The sequence below is a fragment of the Anabas testudineus genome, chromosome 10, assembly GCF_900324465.2.
Source record: "Anabas testudineus chromosome 10, fAnaTes1.2, whole genome shotgun sequence".
NCBI classification, from domain to species: Eukaryota; Metazoa; Chordata; class Actinopteri; order Anabantiformes; family Anabantidae; genus Anabas; species Anabas testudineus.
In genome coordinates, this window is record NC_046619.1 from 21,233,009 (window position 1) to 21,259,087 (window position 26,079).

A 26,079-nucleotide genomic window follows, 5' to 3' on the forward strand; every position below is an offset into this window, starting at 1 on the left:
GTACTGCTGGTGACGGGAAACATCTCCACAGTCTGACTACTGAGAGTGTTTTGCATATGCTTTGATTTAGCAAACAATGACTACACTGGATTTAATTTGATGTATTAAATAGTGTGGTAATATATTTTCTGCAATTACAGCAACAACTGATTAAAATTTAATCGCATTTAAATGAAAAAAAAAAATGCACACAGTTTATTATAGTAATAACACAGCCAGCTTCTAACGCAATGTATAGAAGGAACTGCAAAGTAGAGAAGCTAAGAAGAAGAAAGTAATAAAGCTGATGCAACTTACATATTAGCTGTGTGTTGTTTTAAATGTTTTGGAGCCAGCAGTAGTGATGTGGTGCTGATAAAAAGTGAATAAACTCTTCCACAATTTTCAATTTCAGCTCTGCACAGGTAAATACTCCCTACAGGGAACAGCCATGGGCTTGTACTCTGAGTCAGACACAGACGCTCTCACACTCTCTGCTCTGTCTACACAGTGGGAGAACATCGTGTTTCTGCGTTTGCCTCCATTCCTGCTTCCTACAGTGGCATAAAATGCTAAAAGATCACTTCTGTGCAGACAGGTGCCAACACACCCTTCTCTGATACCTTTTCATTTTATCAGCTGAACTTCATGCAACTTTTTAAAGTTTTGAATTTATTGAAACCGTCTCTCCCTGTGTTTTATATTTGTTTTACTCAGAAAGGAAAGTTGCCTGCTACAGATGGTAGGTAGCCACACCCATGGAAGTACGTGCAATTCCTCAATTCCTCACACACAAAAGACAAAATTAATTAATTTAAAAGTTTTATTGTATTTTATACTGAATAGTTTCAATGAATGCAATGTGTTTTATTACAGATTAGTCACTGGGGTTGGGTCTTAATTTATTATTTTTTGTGAGATTGTTTTTTACCCCCACTGTTAAATATTATTATTATTAAATAATCTTCTTACTTACTTATTAGTGATTTTATCTTCGGCAGCTTCTTCAGGGAACTACACAAAAAAAGTCTCGTATTTCGTTGGACTGTCCACAGGCTTGTATGTAGACACTGGACATGATGGGTGCATCACTTCTCCTGCCCCTCATCGTTCAAACTATTATTACATCAACTCACATATCATCACACACAACTGTATGAACATAACACAACAGGTAACACTCATCATTCATAGACAAATCACATCTGATAGGAATTAAGATACCACCCAACTGCAGCCTTGCGTTAACTAGATGACGTCAGTCGCAATCTGCCATCGGCACATGGGCTGACTCAACCAAAGAGCATTTGCATTACATTAAAAACCTAATTGAACTTATAGATATAGATAGGAAAATGTAAATACTACACTATGAACTTTGGTGTTTCTACATGAAGTTAATTCCTGTCAATCGATGCATGAACAGTGTTCTTCTTCCTTTAACATTGAACCTTAATTTTATTTCATTTGATCACACGTCTTTTCATATAGTTGTGGGCCCGTTGCCTATAGTCTGGTTAACAGTGACTGTTTTTTTGATAGAATAATCTTTGGGTCAGAGTCTCATGGTGGTGCAGTTGGATTTTAAAGTAAGGCCCAGTTGAGTGAACTGCTTGGCCCGATCACACCTGCTTTTGGAATGAACTCTTGAGTAAATCTATTTTCGGAACCAGCTTCAGTGAAGAACACGTCCTCTGCTCTCTCAGACTGGAAGTGTCCACTGTCGCATGCTGAGATAATGACTTTTGTGGTATGAATAAATGACAGCAGGGTCTTTTTTCCTCTTCACTCTTCACACGGGAGTTCTGTCTTGTCCTGCAGCGCAGCTCAGGCTGTAATGAGTGCTGGCCACTGGTGATGATGTTATCATCCAGCTCCAGAGGGGGAGGCAGAGGTGTAAAAACATCCAGGTCTGTACTCTCCCTGCTCTCTTTCATCCTTACAGATACCTAATTAGGGCCCGCAGGTAAAGAAATTACCAGATACCTTCCTGAAGATATCCGTCTCACTGTGGCTCCTTTCTTGACCTTTACTAGTTGTTGTTTGACTTACACACCATCTAGGCAGCTAATTTGTCGGTAAATGGGAGAGTCATGTATTGTTCACATGTGGCATGCTTCCCTCTCATTAGCTCCGCTCTTGCAAACCCTAATTAGCTTCCAGAAGGTCAACTCACCTCTGTGGTGTGCAACAATGCAGGGATACACTTCAGTGGTTCTGCCTAAACACACCCACACTCATTCTTACATAAGCATATATAGCCTATAAATACACACACCCCCTGAGTGACCAAGCTGCTGAACAGTTACAAATGCTCCTGACGAAGCGGCTGGGTCGTACAAATAAAGACAAACTGCAGAGAAACAGGAAGAGAGAACTTTAACTTTCTTCTATAGAGTCTTGTGTGCAACCTCCATCCACCCCAACCCCCTCACTGCAGATGAAATTCCCTCACTAGAGTCAGTGTCTGAACTAAAGAAACTGCAATGATGGTTATTTTAAGGTAATTAAACATTAATGAAATCCTAATTACTGTATAACTGGTATGTTCTAGTTCTGCAAATATATTCTACGTATTCTAACTCCTACACACAGCAGCTTAAAAGTGAAAGGAGAGATGATGACGGTGAATTATTACAGCAGCTCTGCGGATTCTCCTTGTTTTACTTGGTGTCTTTACATTTGGACCATGAAAAATGTCATGGTCCCAGTATTTTCTGTTACATGTATCTAATGTGTGTGTGATCTAATAATCCACTGGAATAAGCACCATTGCTAAAAAATGCTGTGACAAATCAGCTGGGCACAGTGTGACAGTGATCTGGGAGAAATAATTAATGCACACCAAAGCTACATCCTTGCTGCAGCATACAGGTCTCCCACAGGTGTATCCCTGTCAAAACTAAAAGTGGTTCACTGGAGTGGATACGATACACTTCTGCATCCCTTTGGGTCTTCTTTGTAGCAGAGAACCTCTGAACTGCACAAGGAATCCTGCACCAAAGAAACATTTTAGACAAGAAACACGCATTCAGATCCAATCGTCTGTTAATGATATTTTAATGATGTTATGGGACGCATGAGAACTTTAACATTAATTTTAAATAGCTGGAAGGTTTAATGAAGCATTTTATTTATTGTTGCAGGAGCCTGAAGTCTCTGTGGGACACAGTCTTTGAAAAGTCCTGAACAGAAACATGCTCCTTGTTAAACCAGTTGCTCACTGACTTGCAGGATGAAAAAGATCATTCAATTAAAGTGGTTATTCTGTTCTGCAGAGTGTATGTAAAGATAAGGAATACATGTGGTGTCTTTTTCTTGGATGGAGCACAGTGAGCAGGTTGATGGATGGTTCTATATATCAGGATCACCGCCTCATCATCTGCGTGGGTTTGTGTGGAAAACATTAAGAGCTTTTTAGGACTTTGGTCTTCGAGTGCGTTACTGTGTGAACATTAGATACATATGGAAATAATGACCACACTCAGGAATAAAGATTTACTATAAATGGCAGATACACATACAATATAGCTGTAATAGAATCTCTTTTCTTCACAGTTAAACCCTGTCTTCATGATATGATGTCCAAGTATTACTAATTTGCAATATGAAATGCATTTCATTCTCATGTTTTAATGAAAACATTTATTTCTCTGTCTAAAACAACATGTTCTTGCTTCAGAATCAGCTTCTAACACTATGTTGATATCTTTGTTACATTATCCTGTAATATCTGAAAATTAACCTGCATGCCCACAAGCCCTTTATGAGTATAATGTATGAAACAAAGAACATGTATCAGTGGTCCTTCACTAAACTGTGATCCTGCTCATTTGTCAGCAGTCAGCATCCCACACAGAAATCCCCAGGGAGCGAGCCCAGAATATTAATGGTGTTTTCCTAAACTGGGACTAGCATGTGGAGCACTAAGGTTCCCGGCAGTTATGCCAAAATGTGATGTATTTCCCCAAATTTGATTGTTGTATGTAACTGACTGTAATGAATATACAATGCTAGTCCCAAAAACAAGTCACTACTTTGATTTAACTCAGGAAATAGGTAAGAGCCTCCCATTGGATAATTACTGCATGAGGATTAGTTTTTAACCCTAACTGATGGAACGAGTAGCTTATCATTTGTTAAACAACCATGACTGAAGACACATCCTGTGGTCGACGAAAACATATTCATCCGATTCAGAAAGGGTCAAATTACTGACATGAATTAAACAAAGAAAACATCTAAGGAGATTGATGAAACTACTAAAACTGGGTTAAGAACTGTCCAATGGAAGAAGGTCATGTGGTCTGATGAGTCCAGATTTACTCTGTTCCAGAGTGATGGAGCATCAGGGAAAGACGAGAGGAGGGTGAAGTGATGCATGTATCATGTCTAGTGCCCACTTTACAAGTCTGTGGGGGCAGTGCTATGATCTGGGGCTGCTGCAGTTGGTCAGGTCTAGGTTCAGCAACGTTATGAGTACAAAGACTGAGGTCAGCTGACTACCTGAATATACTGAATGACCAGGTTATTATCAATGGATGTTTTCTTTCTTTATGGCAATGTCAGGATTCACTGGGTTTAAAAGAGTGGTTCAGGGAACATGACACATCATTCTCACACATGCATTGGCCACCACAGAGTCCAGATCTTAACCCCATTGAGAATCTTTGAGATTTGCTAGAGGACCCTTTGTACAGCGTCCGACTCTCCCATCATCAATATTACGATACATTCATTCAATTATATAAAACGAGTTGAAATGAGAAACTATTTGTGAACCTACCCCTGCAGGTAGTATGACCAGAAGCATGTGCGAGTACATCAAGAAGTAAATGGAAAGGTAAAGTGTAAAGTGGCCTCAAGCATGTAGGATGGATGTGGTCTAACTGTCTTATTCATGTTTCCAGTGTCTCTGGTCTAATAAGTCACTATGTGCCACCAATATTATCATGGATTAACAAACCAGAGGAATCCTAACAACTGCAGATTTATCACTTTAAATCTTTTTGAAACCTGCGTGTGAGAGAAGGTTAATTAGTATTTTTACTCCTGCAGTTTGTTAAACTTTGTTCTGTATCTAAGAAACTTTATATATATATGAGTTCCATTCGGTACTGAGAGCAATTATTATACTACGGCATCCCATCTTCCTGCCAAGGCAGAAATTATAGCATGGCACGATGAAAAGCACAAAAGGTGGACAAGGTGCATGTGCAATTATGCCTTGCATCTCCGCACAACACGCACTGATCTGTGAGGTCGCTATTTACAGCAATCATACAGTACATCTCAGTGATTCTCACTGAAGCAGAATAATGCTGGTGTTATGTTGCAATAAGAAACATGAGATGATAATGTGACAAGAAAAACACAGGCTTCTCCACTGTGTGAAGCAGATGTGACCTTTAGCTCTGACATGTAACGCACCTGTATGAGCTGAATCTGTAATCAACAAGTCGCCTCTTCAGCTCCGCATGTGGGGAATAGAAACAACAAGAGACACATGGCATGTTGGCTTTAATTTTAGTGTTTTGAGTTACTGAACTTATCAGAACTCTGTTTAAAACTCCCACGTGTGCAATTACGCCTGTAAACAGCAAGAATAGATTTCAACTTCTCTCGACAGAGTTAGATTCACATTTCACGTCTGCTGCCAGTGTTCAGTGCAGGATTTATCACCTGGTGTTTGTAGGGTCTCTGACCTCAGTTTGTGTCTGGATAAAGACCTGCATCTAATGTAATGGTTTGAGATTGAACCAAGACCGTGCTGTGCTTCCTGTGCACTGTGAAAACATTTGTTTTAACGTGTTGGCATTGAATCTAGATATTTGGAAGGTCTGATGTGAACACAGTGATCAGGCTGCAGTAAAAAATAAAAAAACATTAGGTAGCAGCAGCAGTGGAAAGAAAAATGACGTGAGGTCTTTTTTTTTTTTTGATGTGCCATTTTAAGACGCCAAGTGTGGGTGTTGTTTAGTTCACATGCAAATGTGTTCTGGCCGAGTCAAACAGATGATCCCTGCTTGATTTTACTGACTGAATAAAGATATTTTCAGACACAAGAAAAGGATCAATGAGCGTTTAAGTGAACATATTTGACATAATATTATTTAATATTATTTATTATATTAACAAAATAATTTAATACATGCACTGTAACTGTAGCTAATAATCGATTTAGATAATGGTTGGAGGTGTGGACAGAGATGACCAACAAACACACGATAAACTTAAACCAGATACGTCAGTATTCACAGATAGAGTGCTTAAGTTATCTCATCTAACATATCTAATAATACTGACTTTGCTTACTGCAGCATCTGAATATAAAGCAGAGAGGAAGTGAAGAACACAGCTACACATATCACAAAATCCAGAAGTGCATTACTAACTACTGTTCAGCTCCTCAAGCTGGTGCAGGATGGCTCGGTTTTAGATTAGTGAGTCAACCATGAGTCAAGTACCCTGATCAACTTCAGAGGAACTTTGCAGTGGATTTGATGGATTGTCCTGGTCTGACCCATCTGTCTCTGGATCAGGTCATCCAAAAACAAAGAGGGAAAGATGGTGGATGAGCTCACAGGAAAGGAGGCATGGGGGCTGTTACTGGCTGCCAGCTTGGCAAAACACACCAGCACTGCAGTGAAACACATCTGTGGGCCCATGTGGCCACTTTTACTGCTTTACTGACATAACAAGAGAAACATAATCACCAGTACTCACAGTTCTCCAGCTGGAGATCTTGGAAATAGAGAAACGATGTTGTTTATCAGGATTTAGCTTTTTGACACTGATCAGCCACAGCAGTTAAACCACCACATGGATTTAGTGTTGATCAGTCGATGAGATGATTCACATATGCTTGCTGTTGTTGAGCACGGGCTCCATTAATTAACCCACCACCTCCATTAGCGAGCGAACTCGCTGCTGGTGGGTGTTGAGTTGAAGATGGCAGGGAGCCTTCGGGAATCTGGTGCACAGTATTTGGAGCTGATGTGTTGCTGAGGTTGTGCTTCTGCTGAGTTCCTAGCTCTTCGACAGCTTTAAGAAACTAAAAAGGTTCTTAGTTGTTCCGATCCAGGTCCAACATGTCGTCATTCTTCTGTTTCGTTTGATGTGAAAGGGATCGATCGTTTTATGTGTGGAGCTGTGTGTGAATCTAGGTCACGCTGCCTGATTGGTGGTCTCAGATGGAGGAGCCCCCCAAACAATTAACTATCCAACACTGCTTCACCTTTTTAAACTGTCGGATGATTTTTTTTTTTAAGGTTTTGGACATGTTATGATTAACAGAATAATTAACACCATCACCTACCTGGGAAGTGCTGGTTAATGGCTCAGTTTAGAAACATAGTAGTATGTAACTATATCTCAAATCATTAAAGGTATCTAGACCACAGAGGTTCTGTCAGCTTGTGCTGGCATTCCTGGGATGGAGAATCAGGGTCATTATCCCCTCCATGTGTAGTGCCACGGACAAGGGCAGAGTTCAAGGTTCTTATGTTGAACTTAGACCAACTGTGGAATAACAGAACAATGTTGATGTCTGAAAAGAGATGTGGTGATAAAGGCTCTACAACAATCTGTCCACATAATGTGGAATTATATATTGTATTTATCTCTTTTTATATTTGGATGATTACTATCCTTTTGGTTGGTTCTTCACCACACCCCTATGGCTACCATATGACTTACTTACTTTCACTTACACTTACACTTTGTTAAGTCATTATTTTCTGAACAAAAAACTTGAAACCTTATATTCTATAGTCTAGCAGTTTCACACGTCCTTTCTGTTGCAAATTGGTTTTGAAACATCATTTATTATGTGACAGGTTTGCATTTAACAGAGTTAGTACAGGTTTTAGCTGCCAACCATTTTCTTTTGGTGTGTTTCTTTGCTGTAACCTTGTGAGTGCAGAGCCAAACACTATCACACTGTTTCAAGTCGTTAGTCAGAAGCCAAATCTCCAATTTGATTGTGCTGAAGCGTTGTGATTCACAAAATGGGTGATCGGACAACAGGAAAGGAAACGTCTCCGAGCATTGGGCAGAATGCAATTAGAGACAAGGATGCTGAACATAATTGGGTGTGACACATGTTAATAGCCCTTCATTTAGACAAATTTGGATTTACAGTCTGCAGCTGGATGACAGGGCAGAAATTGGAGTGGATGCTCTTGGAAAACAACAAGTCATTATGTTGCTGTGCGAGCGCTGGCAGCCAAACGCATGTGAAGTCACCGCCAAATGAGCATGCAGCCTGATTGCTGCCACACTAAATAAATAAATAAAAAATAAACCAGCCCTTTATCTGCACACCTGCATCTCTGTCAGGCCTGAAATTACATTTGTTTCCCATTTGAAGGGACCACTCAGTTTGAATTACTGCCATTCTTTGTCCCAATAAAACCAACACAGGTTTGATGAATGAGACACAGCTTTTATAGGGTAAGCTGCAGAAGCATTTAGTGAGTCAACTCTGACAGGAAATTATCTCAGTGCAGATAAACTGTTTGATAGAGTGTCGCAGCAAACAGGACGAGAGCGCTGATCTTTTCAAAAGGGCAGGTGAGCTTTTAGAGAGCAAACAGAAAGAGCTGCATGAGCAAAATAACCCACTGTCATGTATTAAAAGAGGAACCATCTCAAGATGACGCCTGTATTCTTCTTTGAGAACAGGGAGAACAGAAATCCCCCTGATAACAGCAGAAAACTCCTGACGAGTGCCTCACACTGAACTGACTGCAACCTGCTTTAAGATTCATGCTGGAGCAGTGATTCATCTTAATTCACGCTGTGCTGGAAGATTGTGTCTGACCCAGTGAAGCTCCCTGCATGAGAAGCAACAATAAAGCCGCTCGCTTCTCTGCTGACTTTGTCCACGCACGGAACATTGATCTTCACACAGACTTCCCAGTGCTCTCGTCTCCTGGATGTTATTTGCAGACATTAAGCTCGTTGCTCCAGCAGACTAAACGTAATTTAAGAGACATTAGTGGTTTTAGATTCTGAAGGAGGAAAGCAACACAAGATGTCCATTCATCGGCAAACTTAACGTGGAAAAGAAGCAAAAGATCAAAACAAAAAAGTGTGTTAAGGGTAACACACTGAACTGAACTCTCAAGAAAGACCAACAGCACAAAGTTTACAGCAGCCCTTTAGGAAACCTGAGGAGGATTTTAAAGCTTATCAAGTCTACATTAGTATATTATAAACCTGTAATCCATTTATAAATGGTGTAAAACATTGCACCAGCTGTGATAAATGCTTATGTGAATACACACACACAGGCCTTTAAGAAGTTTCAAAAACATTATCTGAACAAACTCTAACTTCACATTTCCAAATTAGTCAAACTAAGTGGAAATCAGCCAAGGTTTGGTGCAAACTTCTATTTTTTGTTGTCATTCTTTAATTTCAATGCTACAGGGAAACAAAGGGAAGAGAGGATTTTATACCAAAAGGACTTTAACATTAGAAGATATTAGATATCCACTTGATTTAATTACCTCCAACTCAGGTCAAAACATATTAGATGAAGCTTTAGGTACTTTGTGTGTAATGATCTGCAGGATCAAATCACAGCAGTATTACTGATCATGATTATAAACAGTGACCTATAAAACATTAGACATGTTTAAAAAACCTAAGTATGAGTTTTTATTGACATAAATAAAACCTTTACCACGATGCCTTTGTTAAGATTAAAGATTTTTAGGATTGTAAAACCATAATGGTTTGTTTTTGCCCAGGAGCTATTAAATTTATGAAGGAATAACATCTTCTTTTATTAGAAAACCTCTGATCAGAGAAGAAACCACCAACTACAATATTAATGCTTTTGCAAACCAGTGGTGACTGATGATATGAGTTCACTTTCTCTTGACGGGTTTCTTTGGGGGATAACACGTGGATCCTGAAGCACAATCAAACACTTTGGGAGAATGATTTGTGTATTGGCCTCACTCATGTCTGTTGTACAGTATATTTAATAACATCTGTGTCTAACTCTCCGCAGCCTGATCACATCTCCACCCATTCACTTTTTGATCAGTTCTAACTAATTAAATATTATGGGTTTTGGGCACTAACCCTATAGTGCTAATGTGCTGTCATAATCAACTTCTCACCACAGTTCCCCTGTTTATGATTCAGGAAGTGAGGCCAAATTGGCTTTTCTCTGCACGGGAAACACGGAGCCAAATTTATACTGCGGCACATCACAGTGTGTCTAAGATAACACAGTGCACCATCTGTTGTATCTTAGTGTACCTGTGAGAAAGTTTGGTAACATAGATTTAAAACTAGAGCTGGGTCAAATGAAAGCACAAAATATTCATACAGACCTGCACTTTGAGGACTGAAGTCAGAGATTCAAGTCACTTCACAGCAACTTCCAGGCCGTGTTTTATAGATTTTATTAAGGTTAATTTATATATCAACATTTGAAAAGTTGCTTATACATAAAATAAAAACTAAATATTGTTACAATCAGAGACATTAGGACATTTTTAATTGTTCACTAATGCACTTTTGTCCACATGAGTAGTGAACAACATTTTCGGACATCACACATCTACACGTATGATGAACATGCTCATAACTCTGTTTCAATGTCAGCCACCTAAAATCTTTGAACCACTGATATTGAACTGATCTTGACCCCTGTAGCTTTTTGGTTTTCTGCAGTACCTCATTTATTCCTTGGCTTTTTTTTTTTTTTTTATAAATAAAAGCCGTAACTTGTGGTCTGTGGTTACTTCTTTTTACTTGTTTACATGTGGGGTCCACGTGCAAATGACCTCCCTAGAAATTAAATTCTTAGGAAACAGGGTTGCCGTTAGAAACAGGACATTAAACCCTTATATCTGCTTATGACCACATTGTTTGTAGACATTTCAATTAACTACTATTAATCAACTGCTTTTAATATGTATTACATGAGCAGTGAGTGCCAGAGCTCCTAGAGGAACTGAGCAACACATCAAGCCATGAAATGTTTTTGATAGCTGATAACAGTTCAGGCTAAATGGTTTTGTTAACAAGGCAAAAAGCAATAACAAAACACTTGTGGTATTTCAATATTTAGCATAGGGAAATATTTCCTGTTTCATCTCTGCTCCCAGGCAGAAGACTATTTTCAATAAGACTTTAATCAGCCTTTATTTCTATAGCACCTTTGCAATTCAAAATGCTCATTCATGTGTGAAAGCATTCTGTTGCTCTATTGCTGCATGCAACAGAAGTCACAGATCACTTAAAGTAGTTGAAGACTATTTACAGCAGCAGCAGCAGCAGCCTGGGGGAGCATGAAGCAAACACACGGTTAACACTCACACGTTTGTCAGCTGTGCAGGTTTGCATTGAGAACCACTGTGGCCCTCCTCTAAACCGATGAGGAGTCAGTGCATAAGGTGCAGGACTTGTTAAAGCTGGTTGCTCTGCATTAAAAATGAGTGCAGATCCTGATAATTATCAACCATGTATCTGTCAGTAAGGATGAAATGTGATGTTGAATCAAGTTTTGCTTCTTTCACTTATAATTAAAAAACAGCCCGTGAAACATAAAGTAATGCCAATTATTAGCTTTTTATTTAACATAAAGCTCTCTTATACACTTTGTTTTTGTCTGTTGTGTGTTGTGTGTTTGCTAGTCTGTCTTCTTTCCAGGTCCTCTTTGCATCTCTGTCTATCCAGCGTCGTCTCTCCAGTCTTGTCAAATGTCTTCAGTGGAAATAAGCTAATTCCTGCTACAAAAGTCAATTTGTTTTAAGATCATGACTTAATGACTGTATTTACAAAATAAATGGTTATAATTATATTTAAATGCTCCATTCATCCATTTGAGGGTCTAAAAACAGAGGATATAAAGCCCCATTCAGTCAGTCAGTCAGCTTGAACTCTACAAAAGAAAACCTAACAAATGCACTGTGTCATTAATCAGGAGACGAGGAGCAGGTATGCAGGTGGCGGTGGGAAATCAGGTCACCTGAGATGGCAGGTTCACACCCGATGTTCGTTAATCACAAGTAGCTGCGTGGACAACCTGACTCACACTGGAACACAGATTTCACACTTGTTAATTTAAGCTGGACCCTGATCCCCCACTCGTTCACACAGACTTATCCTTTAGTTACCACGTTTCAGACATTATACTGTACTCTGGTCATCTCTCCTGTGTTTAAACACAGGGCTTCACTTAAATGATCACAACTTCCAATCAAACTATTGCTCTTATTCTACTGTTTTATCTCAGCACTCGTCCGCCTGCCTTTCTGGGTTTGTATCGTCTTTGTTAGTCCTTTAAGTCTTTTGTAACAGTGCTGCATAAAAACTGAACTCAGATCCAAAGAGTTGCAGATTGAGTTTTCTGTGTGTTTTATTGTAAAATATGAAATTTTTAATTGTGTTTCTGTGCTTTTGAAGACTGTTTTGTTTCAACGGGCACTCCTGGAAAAAAAAAAAGCCTGAAAACAGTCACAGAACCAGCAAAACTGTTATAAAGTGATTTTATAAAGTGCAGAAAAAACACAGTAATAATAGAGAAGTTAAAAATATCACAGCGTCTTGTTGCAGCTCAGTGGAAAAGGTAAGATTACAGGAAGCACGGCTCGTGTTTGATTCCAGAGAGCTGGCTTTATGTGAAACTGGAAAAGAGATCCTCTAATTATCAGAAAGCACAGTGGGGCAGTTTTCTTCACGCTGGTTGACATTTTGATTTGAGAGGCAATAATGAAAGCTAGCAGAAGCTCACCCCGGCTCTCCCAATGAGCTCACCACTCATTTGTGACTTGTTTACACTCAACCTTGAAGACCTCAGCGTTTCGCTCTGTCCAACTCTCGAGCTCTGTCCCCATCATTAGAATTTAAAAACAGTGAAAACTGTGTGACAGGTCAAATTAACCTTAACTTGGTAAAGTTGTTAGGAGCAGGAATTTCTTCTGCTCGTTCTCATTTAAAAACAAAAATTGTTTATGTGCTATAGGTGGCTAGTTAACTGAGTCAAGATGAGTTTGCAATCTGTTTTGGATATATAAAGCAGTGTATGGCAAACTGCATTGCATTTTAATACAAGAAAAGTATGGATCAGTTTGCTTACGTGAGCAATAAAGGGGAAAGGATCTGGTTAAAATATGGACAAATGTAAAAATAGGATATCTTTAACCTGAGCAGCCACATGTGAAAATATTTGTCAGTATAATGATCAGTAGAATGACGATAACTTCAGCTCCAAACCGCAGCCAGTGGTCTCACATTACTTCCATTTACTTTCCTTCTGGTTTTAATTTAGCCATAGAAATCTCTCTTAGCTTTTATCTTAGAATAACACAGAGTCTTCCTCAGCTTAGGAAACCAAGGTGAGGTGTTTACGGCTGTGAGTGAGATGGATGTCAGCTGCCCAAGCTGAGGTGGTACTGTACATATTATGCATACCATATACAGTGAGGGAAAAAATTATTTGAACCCCAGCTGATTTTGTAAGTTTGCCCACTAACAAAGAAATGATCAGTCTATAATTTCAATGGTAGGTTTATTTGAACAGTGAGACACAACAATGACAAAAAAAATCCAGAAAAATGCGTTTCAAAAAGAGTTATAAATTAATTTGCATTTCCACGAAGGAAAGAAGTATTTGATCCCTTCGAAAAACGTGCTTTAGTACTTGGTGGCAAAACCTTTGTTGGCAATCACAGAGGTCAGCCGTTTCTTGTAGTTGGCCACAAGGTTTGCACACATCTCAGGGGGGATTTTGGCCCACTCCTCTTTGCAGATCCTCTCCAATGTTTGGCAACTCGAACCTTCAGCCCCCCGCCACAGATTTTCTATGGGATTAAGGTCTGGAGACTGACTAGGCCACTCCATGACCTTAATATGCTTCTTCTTGAGCCAGTGATTTGTTGCCTTAGCCGTGTGTTTTGGATCATTGTCATGCTGGAGTACCCAACCACGACCCATTTTCAATGCCCTGACTGAGGGAAGGAGGTTCTCACCCAAGATTTGACGGTACATGGCCCCATCCATCCTCCCTTTGATGCGGTGCAATTGTCCTGTCCCCTTGGCAGAAAAACACCCCCAAAGCATAATGTTTCCACCTCCATATTTGACAGTGGGGATGGTGTTTTTGGAGTCATAGGCAGCCTTCCTCCTCCTCCAAACACAGCGAGTTGAGTTGATGCCAAAGAGCTCGATTTTGGTCTTATCTGACTACAACACTTTCACCCTGTCTTCCTCTGAATCAGTCAGATGTTCAGTGGCAAACTTTAAACGGGCCTGTAGATGGGCTTTCTTGAGCAGGGGGACCTTGCGGGCACAGCAGGATTTCAGTCCTTCACGGCGTAGTGTGTTACCAACTGTTTTTTTGGTGACTATGGTCCCAGCTGCCTTGAGATCATTGACAAGTTCCTCCCGAGTGGTTCTTGGCTGATTCCTCACCGTTCTCATTATCATTGAAACTCCACGAGGTGAGATCTTGCATGGAGCTCCAGACCAAGGGAGATTGGCAGTTAATTTATGTTTCTTCCATTTGCGAATAATTGCACCAACTGTTGTCACCTTCTCACCCAGCTGCTTGGCGATGGTCTTGTAGCCCATTCCAGCCTTGTGTAGGTCCACAATCTTGTCCCTGACATCCTTGGAAAGCTCTTTGGTCTTGGCCATGGTGAAGAGTTTGGAATCTGGATTGATTGATTGCTTCTGTGGACAGGTCTCTTTTATACAGGTAACGAGCTGAGAGGGCTGCCAATGTCAGCTCGTTACCTGTATAAGATCCACCTGGGAGCTAGAGATCTTGCTGACGGATAGGGGATCAAATACTTATTTCCTTCATGGAAATGCAAATTAATTTATAACTCTTTTTGAAACGCATTTTTCTGGATTTTTTTTGTCATTGTTGTGTCTCACTGTTCAAATAAACCTACCATTGAAATTATAGCCTGATCATTTCTTTGTTAGTGGGCAAACTTACAAAATCAGCTGGGGTTCAAATAATTTTTTCCCTCACTGTATATGATATAGTATAATATAATACAAGAATGTGCTGACAAATGTTGTTTGCAGGGTGTAATCCTGAATGCCAAAAGTGAAACCTGCTCAAAGAGTGAATATCTGAATCATCAAATATTCAGGTCCTGTTCATGCATGAATTCATGTTTTTGTGCATCACATTAGAGCATGAGACTCAAACATTACAACAGTTGTCCCATATGCAGCTGTGACTGCAGAATTGTCAAAGCCTTTCACGGCGTCACTGTTCACTGTAAATATGTGCAACTGTGTGATTGATTGATCAATGTTAAAAACTAAATGGTCAGAAGACGGTGTCTGATCCCACATCCTTGATGATCCCACACAGCCGCTGTGGCAGCTGGTTGCTGACTGGATGATACATCCTAGCCTCGACGTATGCACAGCAGCAGATCAGTCAGATGCGTGTGCAGCTCAGCGTGGCAGCTACTGCACTGGCGTCTACCTGCAGACGTGAAAAAACACACAGTATAACTGTACACTGATGGGAATTTCCTCACATGTTCAAAGCACGACAGAGAAAGCTGCAGGGCTGTCCAGATGAAAACGAAACCCATCACTTCGAGCTAGATAACAAGTTGAATAGGACAGCTGTGGCTGTGATTATTTTCATTGGAGATGCTGCAGCTCAGCTCTGTGTTGAGGTATGTGTCAGCTGATAAGGAATATTGTTTGAGAGGAGCTTAATTCCAGGGACAGATGGTGATTCTGTTTGGCGTCAACAGGAAATCCAGGTATTTCTCTCATGATGCAGACAGCGTGTTGCATTCAGGGTTTGATTTCTAAAATGATTTATGTCATGGCCAAGTAGAATATTGGATTCTGGTTTAAAAGCAATGCTTGCTGTAGATCTGTCTCATCAGCAACGCTCTCTTAATTCATTACTTCCTTCAAAGTAAAAATCATTTTTAATTTCTCTGATGCTATTACCAAATAGGTAAAAAATGTAATATTCTAATTATTGCTGGGTTAGTCACTGCTGTAATTACACCGTATTCTAGCTTATTTTAGGCACAGAAGGACTTGGAGAGCAGCCCACACATCAGACAATGTGGTTCTTCACTAAATCCATGATCGCAAACAGGGCCAGCAGGGAGGACTTGAAAGGGCTCTCAAAACCTGTCAAGTGGAACTAAGCTCCGAAAACATGATACACTGCCACGTCAGGAATCTTGTGAATTCAACCCAATTCAATTATGATTAAGAAGCCAACGCTATTAGTTCACATCAGAGTGTGAGCAGATGATTAATGTGCCGCCATGTTTGGGTTTGTTTTTGTTTATCCTTGGTTGCACATACAGTGGGAGCGCCTCCAGTCACAGCACTCGTTAAAATGAGGATATTATTGGCATAATCTACTTTAAACCCAATTTTCTAATAAAGTACAAGCACAGTGGAGTGGTTTCTAGTGCCGTTCTAACTCAGATGTCACAAAGTACAAGAAGCTCAAAGCAACTCCAATGGGAGAAAGTCCCAAATTTTAGGAGCAATGACTTCAAATGGAAAAAGTCACGTTTAGTTTTGAGCCCAGAGCGATGACCAGTCAACAAACCTGTCCCAGGAGACCTCAGAGGCGTGACAAAGGCTGAATGATCCTGTATGTATACAGATGGTTGTACAAGCAGAGCTTAAATAATCCCAATTAGTCTTTTTAAATTTGATGGGAGCCAGTGAGCATCACCTAAGAAATGTATAAAGTCACAGTGAAGAACATTGGACCACTTGTTAATGAACCAGGGGCTTTTTGCTCAGACACATGAAGCAGTAAATACAATAACTGATCATCTCTCTCTCTCTGTCATGGGTCTAATTTTAGAGATGTTCCATAAAGCAGCAACAAATTAAACTCCTCACATGTTCCAGAATCACTGATCATAAATGAGACGTCTGAGGATTAAACATATTAGGAGGATGAGTCAGGTCCAGAACAGCAAGGGCACAAAGAAGAACTAGTACTGGTCCAAAATGAACAAATTAGTATGTTTTACCAGAATAATGGAGTTTACACTGGCAGGTGCTCCCTTTAGGACGAGAGGTGAACGCCCTGAAGAACTCAAAGCAAGTCCAGTTTCCACTAAACAGAACCTTTGATATAACCTTGACCTTTACGTTACCACAAACTTCAAGAATTTTAACCTTAATTCTTTGCTTCACTCTGTGACAATACTTTGAGCAACGCAGTAGAAGGCTGACTGATGCATTTCCTTCAGGACTTTGCATAACTGTACTGTACACGCTGCCACTGACACTGTTAATTGTTAATCCTTGGGGCTCGCCTGATGCAATATAGACAGACAATAGACTCAGTGCTTTTTAAGTTAAGATTTTAGCCTGATAATATTACTGATGCTTGTTGTTTAATTCCCACTCAGTACAGGAATCTGTTAGTACTATAAATCTAGTAAACTTAAATATTTTCAGTAGAACATTGTAAAAAGGTAAAGAAGGAATAAACCTTCAGGACCTGCACAGACATTTAAAATAAGCTTTGGATAGTAACTTTGTTCTGTTGCCACTATACTGTTGTACAATAAAGTTTATTCCCCAAGAGGTGGGTACCACACACTGTTTTTCTGGTTCAAGTCCCAGTAGCTTGTTAAAGTGATACATGGAGGGAGGAGGTAGACCAGGTGTGCAGAAGAACACTACACTGTGCTACAAAAAGTTTTACAAGAAACTTTATCACACAGGCTGAAAAAATGCTGACTAGCACCGGAGACACAGTGAGACTGCTCCCAGATATAATGATTAATGACAACGAGAGACATGTTTCACATCGGTTTAAAGCTGTATGAACTTGTGAATTATGACTCTAGTCTGTCAGGGCAGAAACAAGACGTCTAAGGAACGAGGTCGAGTGTACAAAGTATGTTTAATCATCCAGGTTTACAGAAAACTAAATGTAACCATTACAGTATATGATGCACACCAACAACTGAAAGGTTAGATCAGGTAACCTTTTCAAACCTTATGTGTTGGTTAGTTCGAGGATTCGTTCATTGATTAGTGTGTAAACACTGTCTCACTACACCAGGGATCAATGTCCATATGTTACACCATGCTGCAGACTAAGGCAAGTAACAGATGCCACCAAGTCTTAGAGATCTAAAGTGAAAAAAGCTGCACCACAGGGGGACACACACAAACATATTGCATGCTACTAATATACCAAAACAAGTTTGTTGGTTCAGCTACAAGTCAACATCTGTTCAGGTGTGGCTGCACAGCGGCCAGCAGCAGAAGAATGGTGAGTGCTGGGATCATGTGAATGTACAGCAGGGTTAGAAAAAGCTGGAAACAGCACAAACAGCGAAACGTCCTCTGTTAAAAACAGCTGAAATTACAGAATAATAACAGTTAGTAATAATGTTGTAATGCAGAGAGACCAGCATGAGAGAAACAAATGTGTTTAATGTGCTCTTCCTCCATTTATTCCCTGTTGGTTTAAAGGAGGAAAACTACACAACTCACACTCCACCGCAGTTTCTCCCCCACACTGCTGATTAAAATAGGATCTGTGAGTTTTATCAAATGAGCAGGAAGCACAGCAGCATCAGCAGAGCAGCTTCCTCCATCAGCAAGATGCTTTTCTAGGTTACTGATTTATGCCCGATGATTCACTTCACTCGGTCTGCTGAGGAAGACCATGTTTTAGGCCCAAAAGCCCCAGAACAAGCAACCAACCACTAATTCACCGCGCTACCACACGTCATGTCTGAATCCTTCACTCTACTTATCAACAGGAAATTAATACTGGGCTTAAAACTACACTGTGTGCTTTGGAAACATGTGATGTAACAAGTACCACATGTACTGTTTGTGTTTTCTCCAGTTTCTTTCCACAGTCCACGAAGAGAGTTCACAAATGCATCTATTCCATGAAGGAGCTCTAGCACATTGTTACTCATCAGGTGAGGGGGGGGATTAATTAATATGCTGGAACATTAATCATTGTACTGCAGCACACTTCCTGTGTGAACTTAATGGAGAATCCGTTGGACACAGAGGTTGTATAAACCTGCCATGTAAATAATAATAATAATAATAATAATAATAATAATAATAATAATAATAATAATAATAATAATAATAATAAAACCTCTGGATTATTGTGGATTCTGTGACATTAAAATCTGTTTTGTCACATCACTAAATAGCAAAAAATGTCAACACCCAAACATCTTCAACTGAAACCATGCACATCAAACTACTTCCTTTACAGCTTTCATTCCTCCGGTTTTAACCTTTTTACCATTTTATTATAAACTGGCTTAAAGGATTTGCTACCATTCAGTCCCAATGTCAATGTAATGTTGGGTGATAAGGTCTGGTTTGCAGTTCAAGTTTATCTCACAGTTGTTGGGTGAGGTTGAGGTCAGGGCCCTGTGCAGGTCAGACAAACTAAAACATGACTAACAAACCTGGATCATTAAATATATTAAAACATACAGGGGCCAAACACAAAGTACATTATTATATAATGCATGTTGCTGTATGATGCAGCAGTAAGATTGATGTTAACTGGAACTACCAGCTCCAAACCTTGAGAAGCCTCAGACCATCACATCACCTTCAGCTCCAATACAGTAGGAGGATAGAATCCCATTTGTAGCATTGACAGCAGTATTTTCCTTCTTGAGACAAACTAGGCAGCTGCCTGAGTGATGATGTATGACACCTGTGAGAGGCACAAACAAAAACCAGTCAAAAAAGATCTCTGCAACCTGCTTCAAATAAATGTTCCATGATTACTTCTACACACCCGTCTGTATTTAACCAGCGTTATTAGTAACCAGTTATTAGTTGGACACAAACAACATATAATTAATTGCAGATGCTTTTATCCAAACAGACTTAAAAATTAGGTACAAGGCAAAATATCTAAAGTCCAATCATCTTTTCTTTGTGTGCACATTTGTTGGTGAATTGAAAATATTTGACACTGAGCACAAGTTTCCAGTTTAGGCTAAAAGGCCTTGAACAGCGGCAGCGTTTTGTTCTTCATGCGTGGACATATTGTACTTACGTACAGTCACAAAACTTCATGTACTAATCAGAATAAAATAATTCTACACTTCAGACCTGCTTCAAAATAAAGTGGAGTAACAGTTTTTGAAGGAAGTTGGTGCTCCGACTGCTGGTTGTGGAAAAATTCTAAACTTTGTTTTAAACTCTTTCCAGTGGCTTTTTATTATTTATCAAACTCAATTTCAGGGACGTGCCTGTCGGCTATAAGCTCTGTTGATCTGTAAATATTCATCTGCCAACATTAATTTTTTAGTAAGACTTGAAGCTTAAAGCTCAGAATTTAATTCAAATGAATCTAACAGGAGAAATATACACAAACCAAACCATTAAGAGTTGTAAAGTATTTTAGAATAAACAGAGTGAACTCTGAACTCATCACCATGTAAGAAAAGGACTCCTGAAAACACAGTGAAGAAATATTTGACATTACTTTTATATCTCATTGACTTCGTAGATGTTTGAACAGTGATGTCAGCACCGAGCAGCATAATCAAATTAAGATGTTATCACTTATTCAGTCAGTGAAATTGACTCAGAGCTGTCACCAGGCAGCACGAGGCAGAACATTTATATCACCAGGAAAGAAAGTTTGAAAAGATCTTAAACAACTCTATAAACGAACTCAGACGTTGTTAACTACAGACCAGTAACACACATCTGTCAAGAAACAAATCAGTATAATCTCCTGCTGAGTCGACTAGTTGGGTTGAGGCCCCTAAACTGATGCTTTCTATGGATTATTACTACCTAAGACGCCATGTTGTCTGTCATGAGCTGGTAATTCCATAAAAAACTTGCTGTTTATGGTGATATGGTGAAAAACAGCAGAGAAAATGTGGTTTAGCTTCATATTTTTAGACTTTGTGTGTCACACAGTAGCTCCTTTGACTTACAGTGCAGCTGTCGAGTGACCTGATTCAACGCTTTCGCACAAATATTTGCAGTTGCTGCTGTGAAGCATTCCCAGTGCTCAGGTCCTCGACAACACGCACTCTCTCTTCGGCAAGTTTTCCTCCAAAGTTTAACAACTTCACAGTAAATTTCAGCTGCTGAGCAGGAGTTTTCGTGTACATCCACCCTGTATACACACACAAAAAAGTTAAAGTTAGCACAAAAGAGGTCTATTCGGATTGAAGCCGTGTGCTGCAGAGCCGTGGAGATGTAAGTGCTTGGTTTTAATGTGCCTGCTTTGAAATGGAACACAGCCTAGTTTGGGTGCAAAGAGAAAAAGAGTAAACAGACGCAGTCATAGTAGAGGCAGAATAAGTTCATTGGCAGGTTGCTTTATTAAGAAACAAACACAGACGTCTGCCCTCCTGGAGGCCTCAGTTTCCCACTGATAGCACAGATCTAATATATGCTAATGTGATCCTGCACTTCTTCTGGCTCTCTCAAAGTAGCTCTGTGCCCTCAAGACTTTCTCAAGAAGTATTTAAACTTCTCATTTGTATAAATCCTCCGCCCACAACCCCCAACCCCCAACCACTTTAATAACTCTGCACAATTCCTCCCTCATTTCTGATTCTCTTTTGAATTTGAAGCCATTATAAATGTACTGTTTACACGCTTTGTCCGCTTCAGCACTTACTCAAATGTTACAAAGCAGTTTTGTCAGTAGCAGAGATTTGGAACATGCAGCATGTCCCACTGGTACAGATTTACAGCACCCACAACAACTATGAATCATTAAAGGGAGGTTAGGCTTTGATGTTCAACTGCGACAGTCTGATGGCTCCCCCTGCACATTTCCCACAGGGACGAGAGAGCCTCTTCCCATCCAGATGTGGCTGTAACCTGGCAAGACGTTGTACTTTCATGTGCCTGGAACCAACAGATCAGGATATCACCACAGTTTGGGTCTCATTCTGTGATGCAGAGTTTATGTCTAATGGGCTCTGAGCTGATGCAACAAAAAAAATAAGACCTAAAGCAGACGGTGTGGTAAGGTAGGAGGGAGTGATCGATGTTTCTATATTTCTTGTTGTACAAGGAAACTAGGTTTGCATTTGAATTTAAAAAGGTGATCACAATAACAATAGGGACCTGATTTACTAAAGGTTTGTGTGCACAAAAACTATCACCTGCAAAACACGGCACGTACTCATCTGCTGAGGTCGTATACACTGTCGACTGTGTCTTTTAAATGAAAAGTTGGACGTTGGTGCCACTGTGTGCAAAATACACATTCACAATGTAATGATTTAGCTTGAAAGTGACTGAATTAGTTGTTCGGTCTGTTTAGAGCCAATCACAACAAGGCGCCCTGCAAGACCATATCCTGCCAAAACATGTACTCGCATCTCTGCATTTTCTTGCTTCTGGCTCATTCCAGCATATCGTAGCTGTTTCTGCTGTGGTTTTTATGCATCACGTCCCTTCCTGAAATCCTTGTTAGGGAGAATGCACCTTAACTTTAAGTTATCTTCATGCAGGATGCACTGAATGAGGCCAAACTCTTTCCATGTATTGTTTCTTCTTGTGATACTGAGATCATCAGTGATCAGTGTCTATTCTACTAACACCTTTAATTAAAAATACATTTTCTCCATGACCAACATTAGCAAAACATTCAAAACCCCCATTTAAATTCAACTGCCTGTTTACACTTGTTCCTCATGATGCTTTTTTTATTGACCAACCAAACGTGCAGTTTTCAGGATTACTGCATTACAGAACGTGCTTTTTTGTATCTTAGTAAATCAGTGCCTACATTTCTCTACAGCTCCTACAGGACTGAGGTGGACTATGGAGCTGTGTAAAATGCCCACGACGTTCAAAACTTATGCAACTGCACGTCTGTACTCAGTTAAGAAACTAGGCTTCAGCTTCTGCTTCAAGGAAAACGTGACTCAAGGGGGACATTTAGCTTTATGCATTTTCTTTTTCATATTTCTCCTCAAGGATTAAGTCAAAACTGAGCTGTGATCAGCTCCATTTCTTCACTGTGGGCTGAATTGTGTCAGCAAGTGTTTTCCAAATTCATTCAAACTATTTAGCTCAGCTGCAAATGACTTTAAAGCAGTTTACTCTGTTTCTTTGTTCTGTCTTTTCTCAGACAAACACATTTTATGGACCAAATGAAGACTGAAGCAGCTGCCAAAAAACAGACAGGTAAATGCCATTTTGGAGGACTATTCATTCAATTCCACTTGGCTGAGGCAAGTGTGCAACAATAGACTTAGCACACAGACACAGTGGCTCAGCCATGTTGCTGAAACATCAGATGGGATGTATTTCGGATGTTATCTGCTAAAATCAAGGCATTGACCTGTATTTATTTCTGCTTGCGCTGCATTTTCAGAGGATTAAAGGAGTTCAAATTCAGGTTACCACAGCACTGGCCTTCCCCTGTACATGGAGTTGTAATTCAAATCAATGTTATTGAGCCAGAGAAGCAAATTGATGTTTTCAAGAGGACTAATAACAGGACATAAAAAGGCTCCAAGGGTTCCTTTTGCACACGTTCTTCAAATACAGGACGTGCAGCTTTGCAGAACTATAAATCTTTCATGTTCATAGATTCTTTTGCCAATTTAATTGAGTGAATGTGTTTTTTCAACAAGACGTTATATAGGGCATGTTATTTATTGTTGTTTGAATGGAGAATTGAATTAGATGCTGCACAAATAAACTTTGATTTGCATGAAACTGAGAGGAGAAATATGTGACAGCAGATCCCGAGCAGGATTTACGCCCAGGACGTCACCTTTTACATTAGCAAGCTGAGTCAACAGCAAACAGATGTGACAAAAATGAGAAGGTGACACTTTGACTTGACTAAAAACATTTCAGCAAATCTCAAGTTCTGACAGCATCTGGGATGCTTTGCACAACCACACAAGCTGAATATTTAACTGGTCTCAGCTGACGTTGGACCAGATGTGATGTGAACTAAGACAGCTCTCATCTCCGGAGCCTAAACTAATATATTTCCCACACTTCAGGAAAGTCTGCTAAAAATAAATGAAAAACATTATCTCTATAATCCATAGCACAAAAGCTGCAGTAATTGGTTTACACTTCAAAAGGTTGATATAGGTCAGAGATTACTTAATTCACCTTTGAGGCTTCTGTAACTTCACACAACACAATGCAGAGTTATCATGGCACATGTGCAGCTTCACTGTCTGCACAACAGGGAATTACTGCTGCTGTTAGTCATTACAGTAAAGTCTGAATCTTTGTCTCTTCTGCTTGAATGGGAGGATCTATATACGAAGGAAGATTTACACAACGGCTGCCAGGAGAACAATAAAGTTGTTGTCGGTGTAGAAGGCTGAAACATCCTTTGTGTTTTCATTAAAACCTGACAAACAGCAATAAAACTATTGCTTGCTGCATACATATGTTTGGTGTGACAGCTCGAGGCAATAAAGCTTCAAACACTGTAAATAAATGGGGCAGTGTGGAGACGAGGCGCTGCACGTTCCAGATGAGACGTTTGCTGTTGGGGATTTAAACACTGGAAATCAAATTTATAGTATCTCTTTAAAAAAAGAAAAATTAATCACATCATTTGTCACAGCAAAATGTTCCAGATGTCACAGAGATGGGTTATAGTACCTCAATTCATTCCAGCAGCCTTTTTTATATAAGGGAAGGTATTTGTTTTTACACAGGGGGAGATTCTTATTTACACTGAATGAAGCACATAAGCTAGTGACACCCCTGGGTTCTTTATCCTGAAATTCATCCCGTTACGAGAGACGCAGGTGCACCACGACTTCTGTGTCCTCCCCCCCCTCCTCGTTCGTTGGCTCCACATCTCTGCACTCGCATCCGTCCATGAGCTGGCCGCAGAGCGAGACGGCAGAAATTAAACAGGAAAAATAAAACGGGGTTTTACGTGGCACCGTGCCCGGTTGTGACAGTTCAATTGGAAAACGTTTTTTGGAACGAGCCTCAGATGGGCTCCACTGCCTGTGTTTCTGTCCCTTTGTAAATGTCAGAGACAAAGCAGAAATGCCAGGCTTTTGTGTTTTCCTGGCCGTCTCATGTCCTGCAGCAGAACAAAAAAGGTGATATTTCCATAAACACTGTGCTGATGTCCGTCACACACACACACACACACACACACACACGAGACTTGGCAGCACCAAACCTCGTGCACGAGACCATGTGTTGCAGAAAAACAAAGGCCGTATGGATTTGTTGTGGGTTTAAAGGAAGATCTGTATCACTTAACAATGGAGATGTGTCATCACGTGTTACTCGACACGTGTTGTCAAGGTGTCTGTTGCTGTTTGTTCAACTCTGCTGTTTGTGTATTAGGTGGAACTGCAGTAAATCCAGGCTACTGCTCTTCATGAGGTTTTTAAACAGTTTAGTCACTCTGACACCAGCTCTGATTCTTCAGGTGTGATGCTGCCTTACCTGATACACAGGTAAATGGAACTTTAATCTTTATACTCATCGTACATGGATTCTTACTATTGACATTCATGCTTCTTTAAAGGCATTTTAAATGTCAGTTTGTATGAGATTGTCCTCACAGAACAAAACTGACCAACAGGTCTTAGACCTGGAGCTCACAGGTGCAGTGAATCACCTGATGGCACATGGAGAGGCCACAGAGCAATTAGAACCAAAAACAGGGGAGACTGCGTGGACGGGCTGGTTAACAGAACCCAGGACTTTACCCAGAGGAAACCAGCTTGATTTCAGTTGGAATGCCATGGTCCTCAGAGCAAGGAATTACCAAAGAAGAAGATAGCAAGAAATGTTAATTTGAATATCGTTTTCAAACTTGTACATGGTCAGAGCCTCATAGCAGCTGTAGATGTTAAATGCTATCAAATATCCATCTATCATAATAGTTTCTATATTTTATTAATGACACAATGCTTAATTTGTCCTCAGGGACAGTAGGGGGAGTTTTATTTTCATAAAGATCAACAAACTCCTTAAGAACTGTTATTATATAAACTAATGAAACAAAGGCTGAGTAAACAAATCTGAAGCAGCAACAAGAGACAGGTAACAAAAGCAGGTAAAGCTAAGTGTTTACTGAAACACATAAGAATCAGCAGACATGAACAGTTG